Genomic DNA, 16,737 nt, shown 5'->3' with positions numbered 1-16,737 from the left:
CACCTTGGAAATCCCCAGAAGCACCTTCCCAGAACATCTCCGCAAATGGTGCTACAATACCTCCAAATATCTAGGTTTCAAAATATATCATTTCAATGGGGCCCTTAAGGAAAGTAACATCGACAAGGCAATGCCATTGATTCGGAGATCTCTTCCCTTTTGGCGCTTGTTACCCCTCTCCCCACTGGGGAGCGTGGTGATTGCTAAAATGCTGATACTGCCTAGATTGTTATATTTCTTCAAAGAAGTACCATGGTCGCTTTCAGAAGGCTTTTTCCCAGAACTGAACGATTTGCTACAAAAGATGATATGAGGAATGGGCTGCTGCCGGGTGGCTCTTCCTGTGGCACAGAGACTATTAGTGGAGGAGGGCTGGGCGCACCCAACTTTGAACAATATTATACAGCAGCTCAACTTCAATGGCCTATGCTCTGGTTTGATGTGACCCCATGCCCGAGTGAGCGGTTGTTCACGATGTTCTTGGAGAGACAAATATCTACACTTGTCTGACGGACAGGAACTTCTGACCCCAACGGAAATTGGGCCAGATAACAGTAGCACAAAAATGCTGGCAATACTTTGTATGTGGCAAGAGCTTATATATTCCTTATTCACCATCTGTCCACTGCCACATATTCACCGCCTAACCAGGGAACATGACCTGACACCATTGTGGGCTACAGGGGTTAACCAAGTGGGCAACCTTTTCAATGAAGGGATCCTTATGTCCTTTCCAGATATACTGAACACTTACTACATTGTGGGTGATGGTCACTTTCAGCTGATTGTGAGGAACACCTGGTGGGCGGGAGAGTCGTAACCATCCTCATCATCTATTTGACAGGTGCTTCTGATGTATTGCTCTGCGCTCCTCACTATACTCAGCACCACTTCCTGATTCTATCAGGGGCACAGGGGCAGCGTTAACCCGATAGAACCATGCCCTTGCACACAATCATTGCCACGTGTTTATAAGGTATGGGCATATGCTTTCAACAGGTGAAAGCGGTATCCAGGAATCCTCATTTCCATTTCACACAATTCAACTATGTACATCACATCTATTTCTCAATCCACTGCATCAAACACATGTTTCCTTCATCAGTCCCTGAGTGTCCGCACTGTCACTTATAAGATGTCAAGTAACCTGGTCAGAGGTCACAGCCACCATGGCAGAACTGGTGGACCATGCATTGTTGCCCACCCCTGAATCTTGCCTGTAGGGCCTTCATCCCAGAGCCAAGGGGAAAAAACACTTACATAGAGCTTGTCTTTGTCCTTTTTAAATGTCAAATAGATATTGTGTTGAAGGCGACTTCAGTGCTGGACACACAAATATTACTTCACAAATTCCTACAATGGACAAGAGCAGAGGCCAGCATATTTCACACGCTATGCTCCCAAGGGGGGTAGAGTAGGGCGAGGAAATTGGAACACCTACATTCTTAATATCAAGGCCAAATATGATACACGACCCCCATCAAGGGGGCACATCACAATTATCATGGTAAGACCGGAATACATCTACATGGAATTTTCCTAGAAATGTACCTGCTTTGCCGGTTGGTCCCTACACTAGCTGACCATGTGAATGACCGAATTCTGTGATATGTGATTCCTCTGGCCGGCCGCTAGGCTGTCCTCTTCCTTTGCATCCCTTGCTCCTACTCCCCCCACCCTATCCTCGTCCCGTGCCCCGATATTATGCTATGAACACCCCACTATCCTCATAACTTACTGCATGCATAGCTGCTTTGATTCTGTGCCTACCATATTTATGCAAAGACACAACTGGATGTTTTTTTCTTCTAAGAAACGCTATACAAATGTACTGCGTAATATGGTATTGATATTGTATGTACTTTGTATGGTTATGAGAGGTTTCTGTTACCAAATAATAAAAACAAAACAAAAAAACAATCTACACATATGTCAACCGCATGATATTGATTTCCAACATGTCACCAGGATATGTAGATGTGAAGTTAAGAAGACTAAGGGCCATATGTAGGTAATTGCCAAATACCGAATTTTACCGATTCGTATTAAGAATTCGGTATTTGTGATGTAGGTAAATATTCGGTAAAAAATACTGAATCATTAATATTCCTTATTACCGATTCAGTATTACCGATTCGGTAATAAGGAATACCTACCCATTCATTCCTATGGGCTTGGATGTGTGTCACATGGCACCTTTAAAAAAGCTAAAATGTGCTTTTTTAAAGGAATTCGGTAATTACCACCAACTTGAAAGGCGATAGGTCTGACCCAACGAATTACCGTCCAATTAGTCTAATGGACATTTTGCAAAAAATTAACTCTAGGCATATTTTAGCTAGAGTAAACATATGGATGGAGGATAATTCGATACTCACCAAGTTCCAAGCAGGATTTAGAAACAGTATAAGTACCGTGGACCAAGTTTTTAGACTTTGCTGTCTCTATTGGAAATACGTGCACATAAGTAAGGGTCATCTCTATGTCGCATTTGTAGATCTTAGAGCAGCATTCGACCTGGTTCCACAAGATCTTCTTTGGGATTCTCTGCATGCGCCAGGGTTACCACCTCCCCTGCTTGATCAGATAATAAAGTTGCATGCAAAGAATTTTGCGAAAGTATGATGGGGGCCCACCGGGGAATTATCACAGAGTATACCAATCGAGCGTGGGGTCCGCCAGGGCTGTGTGCTGGCCCCTATGCTCTTTTCACTGTATGTGAATGACATCCCCACACACTTACTAGGTTGTAGCAATGATTCCCCACAAATTGAATGGTGAGAAGGTCCCAGCGTTGTTATTCGCGGATGATACGATACTGATCTCACAAACTCCAAGAGGTCTTCATGCACTTCTACATTCGTTCAAGCAGTACTGTGATAACAAGGGGCTGGAGATAAACGTTAAAAAAACTAAATATATGGCCCTGAATCCCCGTAAATCCCATATGACGAACTTGGTTCTTAATGGTCAAAAATAAGAATCAGTCCAGAGCTTTATTTATTTGGGGGTCTCCATCGACTCAAAACTGACATGGAAGACACAAATAGAGAAGAGCAAACTGATGTTTGCTCAGAACACCATTCCTATCATAAAAAAGAATGGCGAAAGCACCAGCAAAGCAATAACACCTGCGCTGGAGGTTTTTAAATTCAAGGCTCAGCCTGCAGCTTTGTATGGTGCAGACATTTGGGGGCCAATGTCCCAAAATGCATTTGCGATTAATGAAAATAGATTCCTGAGAAATCTTGTGAAGATGCCAAATGCCACCCCTTTAGTTCCATTAATGATGGATTTCAATTTGAAACGTACAGACCATTTTGCCATTTTACGGCCCTTAACTTTTTGAGTGAGACTCTGGTCTATACCAGAACTCATAGAATATAGGAATGGCATAATTGAAATAATGAGTCTGGACGTGCAAAAAGCAAATCCTTGGCTAAAGCATGTTCGACTCTGGTTCGAGAAAATTGGACTGCCTCAGTTCTGAGATTCACCGGGAAATCTACCCCAAAATGCCAAAAAATTTGTTAAAATCGCTTTATGGGGATATATTGTATACACTACGGTGAATGAGCACAAAGGTGGAACACTAACTAATAATTTTTTGGCCTTTAAGGATAGTCCTTGCTTTGAGAATTTTCTCGATGAGATCGAACCGCCTTTAGCCAAAAGCCTATTTATGAAATTTAGGTATGGAAACCTTATGCACAAATCAACTCTGACTAGATGGGCCAAGGAGGGTAACGTGGAGCAAAATGATCCAATGCCAAGTGACATGTGCACCATGTGCCAAGATAATTCTAAGGAAGATGACCAGCATATTCTTTTTTTCTGTTCTGCTTATGCGTTATCTAGGAAGAAATGGGTCAAACCTTTGTATAACCTCCTTGGTGTAAGAACTTGTAAGGAAGCTCTTAGAATTCTTAAAACCGATACAAGAAGAACGATAGTATTTAGTATCAGTAGATTTCTTCTTGCAATACATTTTATTCGTAAAAGAAATGGTTGTAAACTATAAAGTGGTTCTATCAAAGTAAAAATGACCTGTATCTTACAGCCCTTATTATATTTAATGTATATAATAATATTTTATCTAGATATGATTCTCCTACCCCTCCCTTGTACTGTATTTCATATGGTGTATATTTTTGGAAATGAGTCTTGTAAACAATTTTAAATGTATTATAGATTCTTGTATCTTTTATGGTTCAATTTGAGCCGAAATAAAGACGAATTGAAATTGAAATAACGAATTCCTAAGGCCCAAAAGCACTCTTAAAAGTGCTTCCTACATTGCATTTAAGGAATCGGTATTACCGATTCCTTAAATGCAAGGCCAATTAGGATTTGGTATTAAGGAATCGGTATTTACCGATTCCTTAATACCGACTCCTTCCCTACATCACGAATGCCTAAATACCGGTCGGTAATGGTGAAATTTACCGAATTTCACCCTTATCGACCGGTATTTGGGCCACCTACATCGGGCCCTAAATCTTTACTTTCTGATCTATGCTTACCTTGACAATATATTGATAGCTGCAGTGACTTTAGTGCAGGTTGATGTTATTGAACTAGATATTTTGACCCAGGACTATGAATAGCATAACTAGTAAGTGTGGCATCCTGCCTGAAGCCGGCACCCAATGGTGGGGAGAATGCGCAGTCCTGCAAGAAGGAGAGAAGCCACAAAAAAGACCACGGAGGTACCAGTTTGCTTCCATAGCCCTCAAATCTCCTTAATTCAAGGCAGCTAACCCACTAGTGTAACTTTGGGAGGTGGTCTCCTTGGGGGCATTGTTGAAAAAGATCTCAGCATTTACATTCTTCAACTCCTTCTTCCTATCTTGAGGATCTTGAGGATAGGTTAAACTGTCATATCCAAACTTATGGTTACTCCATTGCTCTCTATGGATAATCCCACTCCAACATGGAGTTTTGATTTTCTCTGACGTATTTCCTGTCCTCGACCGATTTAAGGGGAGGATTCTGTTCACTCCGTGCCTCGCAATATTCCAGATCTCCTGTGGTGTATTCCAGCACTCCAGCTGTTCCTTAATTCTCTGGGATTCGACTGTCTCCTTCTTGCAGTTCTCCAGTCATCTTCAGTTGGTTTGTGCCTCCACCTTTGCTTTGGTTCCTGGCTTCAGCATCTAATATTTATCTTGGAGTTTTTTTCCCTCCCTGGGCCAATTCTGGAAGGCACTTTCTGCCTAGGCATTTCGTATGCCAGGAGCAACATGGCTAATGAAAGGGGTCACTCACACCTCTAACAGTCACGTATTGTGAACACCTGGGCCTTCGATACAACCCACAGCCAAAGAATCCATGACAGGTGTTGACTCTGTAACAGACAGAGGCATATTTACAAATCCCCAGAGCCACAGGAGCGTCACTTTTTCTGATGCTCCAGTGGTATTGCGCCATTCCCCATATTTACAAAGTGGCGCTAAGCCACTTAAAGGAGCTTAACGCCACCTTTCAAATATGCCTCTTTTCGCCACAGCTGCTGCAGCAAAGGGGCAAGCAATGGGTGTTGCTTTGGATGGTCTACCGCAACACCCATTGCTTTTTTAAGCTGCCCCAGTTTTACAAGGCTGGGGCAGCACCAAAAACGAACTCCAGGTGATACCTGGTCTTGGAATGGCAATACAAGGATACATTTTTGATTTCTCCTCGTTTTTTTGCTCTTTCTATGTGTGCTGCATTCTGGAGCATACATAGAAAGAACAAATCACCATTATTGATTGTTTATGTGCAGGAATGTGTCCTATCCTGCAGTGAAGGCACCGTAGCAACATGGCGCAAGGGTGCCTGTGCTGGCGCGAGGCTGCTTTTTCAGCACCATTCCTCGGGGAAATGCAGCGGTGCACATTATTTTTGTAAAAATGTCGGACCGCGGTGTTGCCAAATTTGGTGTAATGCAGCACTCCGGCATTTTCTTGTAATTATCCACCTAATGCCCTAATTAGGAACTCTTCGGAGTTGCCTTCGACAGACATCCCTGCGGTTTTGGAACTGACCAAACTTGGTTTTATGCAATTACGATGTGACCATATATGGTGCGATCGCAGACTCCCATTTCCCTACGGAAACTTATGCGGCGGTCGGAAACTAGCCGCAGCACGATCTCCCATGAAGAAAAATGGGAGTCACTGTAAATCCCTGCCCCGTGTGGCAAGCACCTCATGGTGCCCGCCACACGGTGCAGGGATTTACAGGGGGGCACCATAGATGCCCCCTCCATCCCCAACCGGAGGCCACGGAAGTAGGGGGGACCCTGCTAGGGGCCCCTAAAGTCAAATTCCGACAGCATTTCCATGTCAGAAAGCCCAACATAGAAAGCCTGTCAAAACCTATATCATATTCTTGATGGCAGAAATGTTCTCCATAAGGGATTATGTTGCGGTTCTAACTGGACGATGGGCTCCTTGAGCCTGTCGGAAGCCAGCCAGATTGACCGGCTGGTCTGAATTTAGACCGCCGTAATAATAATACGGGAGACAGAATTCAAACTAAGGATGCCGGTTAAAAAGCCTCCGACCTGGGGTTAGAGGCTTTCCGACCGACATCTAAATTAGGGCCTAAGTGTCTTGAAGTGTTCACTGTACAGCCAGCATTTTGTTTCTCGCATTAACGGTGTACTACTAATAAAAACAATAGATAATTAGTTAGGATGTGAACAAAGAAACAGCAGGGCTAAACCATGATGGTTACATACCTCTCCTAAACAATCACAAAGTAATCTATAGCATTCACCTAGTCCTTTTGTATGTCACATGCAATCATTTTCCATGACTGTCACAAGTACCATTAGGAGTGGCCTACATTGAGGTAGACCTGTATTCGAAGAAAAAAGACGTCAAGACGAATAGACAGACCATTTTTATTTCTCTTCTTTCTGTGCTTTCCATGAGATCATAAAGTTCCGGGTACGGTGAAAACATGATTGCCTTGTGATCTTTTAATCGCTTCTGAAACCGTTTTTCTATCTCTTTCCGTCTTACCAGGGCCGCCATATTTGATGTTGCAGGTATGCATTTAATGTGTTCCTTCAAAGAATAAGGCAAATTGGACAGAAGGATTACCATGAAAAGCGGATAATCTGCACAATATATATCTGCTTTTAATAGGACAAGTTGGACAAATTTCAAACACTATATGAGTTTACTACAAAGCATAATCTTCCCAGGAGCCATGATCACTAGACAAAGTCTATGTTGTGGATTTTTCAGTAGATGCATCAAATAGCCTAACTTGCCAAAAAATCCCCCATGTGCGAACAAAAAACAAAAAATCTCGCAAACTGAAGACAAGCTATTAAAATGCTGCATATGGGGTAAACCAAGCTTGACACTTTTCAGAAGTTGACATTCATCTGCTGGCAGCTGATTGCTGTAACCAAGAAGTTAGAGGTGCCAATTTTAAACAGAGGGTGTGGGTGGCAATTAGGGTACCTTTCTTTATAATGAAATGGTTTTGTTTCATCTTCAGTTATTTCAAGAAACCATCAACACCCAAGAAGAATCCGAAAATTATGCACCTTTTAAGGTCCAGTGTCTCACGCACCTAGGGCCTCATTTATGAGGCCTTGCGTGAGTTTTGCGCTTCCGATGCGTCACTTTTTGTGATGCATCGGCGGCGTAAAAAATGCCTCCTGATGCGCACTATTTACAAAGTGACGCATCTAAGCAGATGCGTCACTTTGTAAACCCCTGCGCTACATTATACCTGCGTCAGGTATAATGTATGCAGAGGGGGGCGTTCACCCGCAAAAAGCCTCGTAATAGTGACGCAGTGAAATCTATGAGATTTCACTGCGTCACTTTTAGGACGCTGTTGCGTCAAAATCTTGCGCCTGCCTCACAGCAGACGTAAGACTGACGCAAGCCCTTTCACATGGGGCTTTCCCCATGTGAAAGGAAGCATTGCTGGAGTTGCGTCACTTTTGTGACACACTCCAGCAATGCGTCACTTTTGCGCCTACAGATACGTCAGAAATACTGACGTATCTGTAACTCCTTGCGACATGATGCGTCATATTATAAATATGACGCATCAATCATGTCGCAGGGAGAGCGCAGTGAAAAGTGACGCATCGCTGTTTTCACACAGCGATGCGTCACTTTTCATAAATGAGGCCCCTAGTGTCGGTGGGTGTGGGTCTTCCATAGTGTATGCGATACAAAATCGCATAACATACAGACACTAATGCCCACAAACAAATAAAAGCATATACCGACACTCACATACAGACGCACAACCAAACACATACAAATATGCCTACGCGCACCAAAACAACATACTACAAGCAAAAAGGTCCTTCAAAAACTAAAACTGTGACGAAACAGCATGTTTCCCTCAGCACGTCTGAGAAGATCAACTTATGTAAGTGTGTAAATTAAAATATATATATTGCATTAGCAAACCAAAAATATATTTCCTATTTTTAAAGTTAAATATTTTCATTGACGTTAGATGCGCTGCCTTAAGTGTCTTAACGCTGTCGAGATGCAAATATTTCCAAAGTTATACATTACTTGAAACATCAGTATAATATCAGAATAAAGTGGCAGAGATATGGTGATTGATGTGAACACGATGAGAAGCAGTGGAATATTATAGCATGAACCGATAGCACACATAATTATTCTGGCGAAAAGTCTGTGCATTAAAGCAGAAGGCAGCAAATAGCATCAGGATGATGGTCTTTAAAAGCATTGTCACTCAAAGTGTGATATCGCCTGACCAATTGCATGACTTTACGTTCTAGAACACTTTCGGCAGGAGAACTCCACTTATCTTGTGACAACTTGTCAAAACTATCATGTAGATAAGGCACTGTTTCTATTTTCTTTCCTGGACCAGACAGCTGGGAAAGTCAGCCGTAGGCCTCATACACAAACCTGCATTCTTTGTGTTACTTTTTGTTTTGTGTTCATTGTTAAAGGGGAAATAATGCATTTCAGTCCCTGTGCTGATATTGCAATAGAAGTGTGCTATCGGAAAGATTTCGTGTAATTTCCCCAAATAACACTAATGAGATTGTGTATTTAACGTTGAAAACATATTAAGCTGACCTCATGCCACTGTAATAACATAAAAATAGAAGAACACCTCCATAGTATGAATTATATATATTGAGTAAGGGAACAAAAGGGAATACTAATTTATCCCACACTAGATTGCTTTATCAAGTAATTCCTCGATTTTCAAACACAAAAACAATACCTCTTATAAGAAGGACAACATCATATTTTGTTTTATTTCATTTTCATTACATTTTCTGAAAGAGGGAAGATCAGTGGAAAAGTGAAGGGCCACAACATAGTGATGAGATTGCAAATATATTTCACAGTTCAAATACATTTTAAAATAATTTAGGTTAAAAAAAACAATAGTCCAAAAGTCACAGAGAACCGAGTATGGTTGACGTGTCTTGATACCATCTTTACAGTGCTTTTTGCCCTTAGATTTGACTTTAAAATTTGACTTATAATAATGCACATTTTTGCATATCATTCTAACACCACCACCACCATTATAGAACTTACTGGCTTGGTCCCTGTGTCCTCAAAAAGTTTTGTAGATGGGGCATAGGACACCATGACACCCAGGCACATGTGGGGGTGAACTTAAGGGACCCCCCTACCAGAGGCTGAATTGCACGTAACCTAGTGCAGCCCCACTATGAGGTATCACTGTATTACGGAGGAACCATGGGGAGGAAGCTTGAGGGCTGGGAACTGCAGTACTCGAACATTAAAAAAAAGAGAATGTGTTAGGTGCCTGTGGGGGAGTTGGGCACCCACAGGGGTTGTCGTCCAACTGTCCATTGTGCACAGCGAATGATTAATTGACTGTGGAGGGTTTGGACACTAGACGAGGCTGGAGATCAGGCCCCGGTGTGGGGTTGGGTACAGGGCCTGGCAATAGGCCAGGTGCTGCTGCCAGCTCACTGCTGTGCACAGCCAAACGCCATGTGGAATGAGTTGTTGGCTGGCTGCAAAAAGGTTGGGCACAGGCCCTCGCCTAAAGCCGGGCTCTGTGACCAACCCTCCACTTAACATGGCTAGAGGCCATGTACTGTGGGGGACTCTACCGTGTGAAGTGGGGAAGTGAGCTGCATTTTACTCAAGGAGGTTTTATGTATGCTAAACATTGAAGATGATAGACATTTACTGAAAAAACAAAGGTTAGAGTGTCATTATAGTTGTAAAAATGAAACAAGTAATGTTCAAATAACAAAAAACACAGAAATTATTTTGTTATACTTAACTACGCTAACTATAACTTGCACCCCGCCACACACTGCTTATGACCTCACATATTATATTACTCATGACATGTTAAATTACATAATTGAAGGCATAATTGATGACATCTCAAATGACATCAATGGCGACATCACTGACGACAGCATGGACAAAATCATAGTCATATACAGCATAGAGTTACTTTGTGTACACCTAGCAATGCAACATTCTAAGACGCATCTCAAGACACAGTTTCAAACCTGATGAAACTACACTTCAACCTACGCATTCTTGGTGACCTAAACATTTGGTTTGACAAACCCAATATTCCCCATCCAAAAACTATCATCACTGGTCTAGACACAATGAACCTACATCAGATCATCCACAAACCCACACACATCACTGTACACAATCGTAGATGTAATTTTTGCAAATCCAGAACGATCTAGCTTTCAAATGATTACTCCAGTCAAATGGTCAGAACGCCATTTGCTAGCTTTTCAACATAAAATACCACGAAGTAACACAACTAAAACCACCTAATATGCATCCACCTATCAACCGTGGAACAAAGTCAATTTTGAATACTTGGAAACACAACTAACATCCAACACAGATCTAGACACAATAAATTATGTTAAAAAACGATATGAGTTGCTACAGGAAGTTTTTGATACACTAATACCACTCAGAACAACAAAACAGGACAAAAGAAAACAGGCAACTTGGAGAAATACAGAGGTAAAAGAGATGAAACAACAAATTAGAAAGCTGAAACGCACCTGGCTCAAAACAAAGAGCAATCAAGGCAAACTTCACCTAAAGAAATGTAACAGATTATACAAGTCAACAAATCAAAAAAGCTAAAAAGGGTACTATTCAGACAGAATTCAAAATGCTAAATATGCAAATAAAGATTTTTATCAAATCGTCACCAAATTTCATAAACCTTAATGCATAGATGAAACGCATCCCATTTCTCAAGAATTCATAGACGAACTGTCATATCATTACACAACCAAACCAGACATGTTAGACTCCTATTTAAAGCAAAGCAAAACCACCATCATCAACCCATTTCTAAAAATCTCCTCCAAGAGTAGGCTAACCCAGCTTTTGAATTCCATCAAACAAATATCACAAAGGGACTTTATAGATCTGGTCAAAGTAAGCAGGCCATCCAGCAAAGCGTCTGACCCTTGTCTAACACAAATTTTCAAGAACATCCTTTTAACTACCTCTGCTGCCACACCAGTAATTCTTTAACTATGGAAATCTTTCCAGAAGACCTTAAAAGGGCATATATGTGCCTATTATTAAAGAAAAAGGACCTGGACCGCTGGACCCCAACAACTGCAATCAAATTACAAACAGACCGTTCCTGGGCAAACTGGTATACAGTGTGGAATTTGCCCAGATGTCACAATTCATTGAAGATAACGTCATACTTTCTGACTTCTAAACAGGATTCCATCCAGGAAGAGGCACAGAATCTGCTCTCATTGCCATCTGGGATGACCTTAAAAACACAATAGACCAGAATAGGGTTGCTGCACTACTTTTCTTGGACCTCTCAGCTGCCTTTGACACAGTTCACCATGGCACTCTATTAAAACGACTCTATGAAGCCGGCATAGAGGGAACTGCTCTCCACTGAAGCTAATACTAACCTTAAAACAGAACACATGTAAACCATTCTTCTCCTTTTTCATCCAAACTGTACTTCACAAAAGCAGGGACCCCTCAAGGCTCTGCCATCTCACCCATGTTTTTCAACATCTACATGAAGACATTATAGGCAATGATCAATCAATTTCAGCTCACAACCTATAAATATGCGGACGACACACATACTCCTTAAACTGGAAAGTCCCAAACACATTGGAAACTCACATATCCTAAATTGCCTCAGAGCCACTGATCAGTGGATGACATGGAGCTATCTTAAATAGAATGATTCCAAAATGGAAATGCTCACAAGTGGTGATTGAAAAAATGATGGCCCACACAGTGCCTGGCATGACGATTTGTGACCCCCTCCAATGGTATCTATTGAAGTAAGAAACCTTGGAATTACCATGGACATCAAGCTAGCAATGAATGACCAACTGGACAAATTAGCACTTTATGACACAACTTCCCATGCCTGGGATCTCCACACAAGGTCCACGCTACAATCTCTCTTGTGCTGTCTAAACTTGATTACGCCCATGGCCTGTACCAAGGATCATCTTTATTAACTATGAAATACCTACAACGGCCTCATAGCTATGCTGACAGACTACTCCTACATGTAAAGCCACAAGCTCACATCTCCCCTGCCTTGAGTGCCCTACATTGGTTACTGGTTGCCGAAGAACCACATTTAAGCTGCTTTGTATCACCCACAAGCAATACATGGAACAGGACCACTTTTCATCATGTATAAAATCACCAAATACATTCAATAAAGGAATCTCCGTTATAGATTGACACCTAGCCTCAAAATCTCACCATATAAGAAAACAACATAGTTGGGAAATCCTTCTCTGTTCAAGAAGCCAACCCTTGGAACTTATTACCCCCAACACAAGATCCACAGTTAACTATCTTATCTTCTAAAGACTGCTCAAGAATTGGCTCTTCCCCACATAACCAACATAAATACACAGCACATCCCTGTATATATAAACATTTAATATGATTATACATAGGTATCTAGATATGTGTATTTCTTTGTATGAATATGTGTAGTTATTATGTCTTGAAATATAAAGATATTATATAGGTCTGCTTAACAAAGGTACATATTACTTATGGTGAACATATGTATATGTAATTCTATGGTTAACATGTATATAGGTTACTGCAAAGTATTCATATAGGTCATTTGATTAGATGCTTATGGTTCTCAGTTTATTTATCTATCACAATATGTCAATATTATCATAAGTATTTATCTACAATTGCTTCAGTACTGAAATATTGAAAAATATTTAATACAAAAAGTTACAAAGATACACAAATAATTTAGCTCAAAGTACAGCAACAGTGAAAGTCTGAGTTTATTAAATACAACTTAATCTTGATATGTTACCTTCCTTATAAATGTATAGCTTCCATCTACCTATGTATCTATATATACATATTACTTTACTTCTACTGTAAAATAAATATTATATATATTTATATATAAATGTATATGGATATATATGTATATATGTATATATATATATTCTGAACTCTGTTCCCAAATCCGCTTTTCCAGCAAGAAAGGATGCAGACCCAAAAGTAGTGCTAAAGCTATTTTATTTTGCCCGCACCTCCGCCATATATATTACAGTTCCCTTCAACACCTATTGCGAAATCACTTGCGGGTGGGTGCGTGGACGTGGCGGTGCTTGCCACGATATATAACAGCTCAAATCCTCTTGCTTCAAAGAAGACAACAGCACTCTTGAGAAGCGTTTCCAGGTTGCATTTTATTCCAAGTTAAACAGATGCGTTTCGGCGATGCCTTCCTCTGTGTCTTCTTTGAAGCAAGAGGATTTGAGCTGTTATATATATATATATATATATATATATATATATATATATATATATATATATATATATATCTTCTTACAAATCTGCCACTCCCGGAATTCCGAAGATAAAGCAAAAAGACACACCAGAGGATAGCACAATTATACTTTATTTTGCCCACAACAACACATTTTGGCGATGCCTTTTTCAAGTCAGGTGACCTGTGCCCAACTTTCCTTAGAAATAAAGGTCAAATGCATAAACATAGAAAACATACTACATTCTCGCATCATGTATAAACAAACAGATTCACGTATTGCAATACAGTTTCAAATGAACCAACCTAATATGTTTCTTATTTGCTCAGAATAAATAATATAGACATTGTCAGCGGGGGAAAAAATAAAATATATATAGAGTGCGATACTTTAAAAGTTTGTCCCGCAATGAAGGAATTTTAGCATTGGCTCATATGAAAAAAAAATTGCACACCCGGTTACTAATTTGGTGGGTATATAATACAGTACTTGCCCCATATGCTGCTTATAGCGGAATTACCATTAGCGCATCCCCCTCTATTTTCCCATAGGAGAAAGGTAGGACATAAAAGTCTGGTATCCCTGAACTCAGAATTTAATAACACATCTTTTAGGAAAGGTGTTTTTTAAATCCTGTGTTTGAGAACAGCACTTTTAGAAAGTTGCTTTTCTCTTGTCAGACCTTTCTGTGTGCCTTGGCCTGTTTGTGAATTGACTGTCTGGTTTTAGAGTGACAGGGGCTGGGGAGCCCCCAGAAGGCTGGCTGGGTCAGCCCTAGGCTGAATGACTGCATCTGCCTCTCTGAGTGGTGGGAGGGGATAGCACCTGGGCCTGAATAGGGCTGTGTCCGCCTTCCTCAATGCTGGCTCCACCTCCTCCTGGGCGGCTGACGACCCTGCCCCTCACTCTGAAAGGAAAGGAGAAGCCAGGAAAACAAAGTGCTCAAGGAACACCCAGAACTGGTTCAGACCGGGCTCAGAGTCCTCCTGCACAAAGGGAACAAAGACTTTTAGGGGTATAAGTACATGACTCCTGACTACAGAAAATTAGATCATCCTGGAATCAAGAAGGAACCTCTGTCAAGGAGAAAGCTGAAACTGAAGAAGGAAGCCTTTCACAGAGAAGCAAGATGGTGGCCGCTACTGCAGCCGAGTGAGGAGGTGCGCGACCTACCTGGTCTGACCGGACTGCCTGCGCGTTATTTGCCCAGCCTTGCCCTGCTCTGAGGCGGTGTTCTTCTGCTTTTTCGTGACGGAGTTCGGTTTCTTATATCGTCCCGCTGTTCTCGTGCCGGCTGTTTAAGGTCTGCGGCGGTGGTAAAGCGGCAAAACGGGAAGGCGGAGAACCTGGACGGAGCAGAGAGGAGCGGAGAGAGGTCAGCGGCGTTTCGAGGGCGGTGATGTTTGATTGCCGGAGCTTGACCGGTGATTCTTTCAGGCGGAGCAGAGCCCGCAGATTGAGAGACAGGGAGAACCTCCACCTCCGGCAGGGGCCTCAAGTGGATACATTGGTGCTTGTATCCTAGTGTCTGGCTCTCGTTTTGTTGAATTACCTCTCAGGATATGCTTGGCTTTTACTAGCAGCAGCAGTAGTAAGTGAAGCAGCAATTTTTTTCTTTTTTTTAAGAAAAAAGAAAACAAGACTTTTAAAAAAGAAAGGTATTTCTCCAGCTCTATCTTTGAACTTCACGGAACTTTAGCGATCTATTTTTATTTTTATTTTTTTTACAGTCACTTGTCATAGCTGTTTGCTAGCTGCTATTTGCCACAGTTTCTGCCCAATTAACTGCCTATATAACTGTTTATAATTATGGCGCCCAAAGGTAGAGGAGAGAAAACAAAAGCTACTACTACTTCTAGCACAGCTAATGCAATGCCTAATACTGTTGGAAATAGTACAGCTGCAGAGCTTAACTCACTTAATAGAACTGCCCCTGAGACTCGAGCCCGTCAGCAAAATGAGGCTACTAAAGGGCCAGTAGTACCTGACTTATTTAAGAGGAAAAACACAACTACCTTATCCAAGGGTAGCACCCTGACACCTGGGGCCTCATTTATGAGGACTTGCGTGAGTTTTGCGCTTCCGATGCGTCACTTTTTGTGACGCATCGGCGGTGTAAAACTTGCCTCCTGATGCGCACTATTTACAAAGTGACGCATCTAAGAAGATGCGTCACTTTGTAAACTCCTGCGCTACATTATACCTGCGTCAGGTATAATGTATGCAGAGAAGGCGTTCACCCGCAAAAAGCCTCATAATAGTGACGCAGTGAAATCTCATAGATTTCACTGCGTCACTTTTAGGACGCTGTTGCGTCAAAATCTTGCGCCTGCCTCACAGCAGGCGTAAGACTGACGCAAGCCCTTTCACATGGGGCTTTCCCCATGTGAAAGGAAGAATTGCTGGAGTTGCGTCACTTTTGTGACACACTCCAGCAATGCGTCACGTTTGCGCCTACAGATACGTCAGAAATACTGACGTATCTGTAACTCCTTGCGACATGATGCGTCATATTATAAATATGACGCATCAATCATGTCGCAGGGAGAGCGCAGTGAAAAGTGACGCATCGCTGTTTTCACGCAGCGATGCGTCACTTTTCATAAATGAGGCCCCTGGAGTATCCAGTCCTTCTGTTGCTGCTGCACTGGAAAACCAGGATGTAGTCCTTCTGCAACATACCCCTTCAAATCTACCTTTGGGCATGACTGGTGGCGGAGGGCCTCCCCCTTTTGAAAAAGACATTGATGATGATTTAACTGAACTTTGCCAAGTGGTAGGGGAAGTGAAAGTTTCGCCTCGGGCTGTTGAAGGGGGTGCTAAAGAGAAGGACGGTGCAATTTCAGTTACAAACGATGTAGAGTCTGTTGGGTCAGGGGGTCAATTTTACTCCATGTCAGACCTGTCGCAGGGATCAGACGGTGAGATTGGCG

This window comes from Lissotriton helveticus, chromosome 6 (assembly GCF_964261635.1).
Source record: "Lissotriton helveticus chromosome 6, aLisHel1.1, whole genome shotgun sequence".
Classification (NCBI taxonomy): Eukaryota; Metazoa; Chordata; class Amphibia; order Caudata; family Salamandridae; genus Lissotriton; species Lissotriton helveticus.
Note: the sequence above shows the minus strand (reverse complement) of the source record.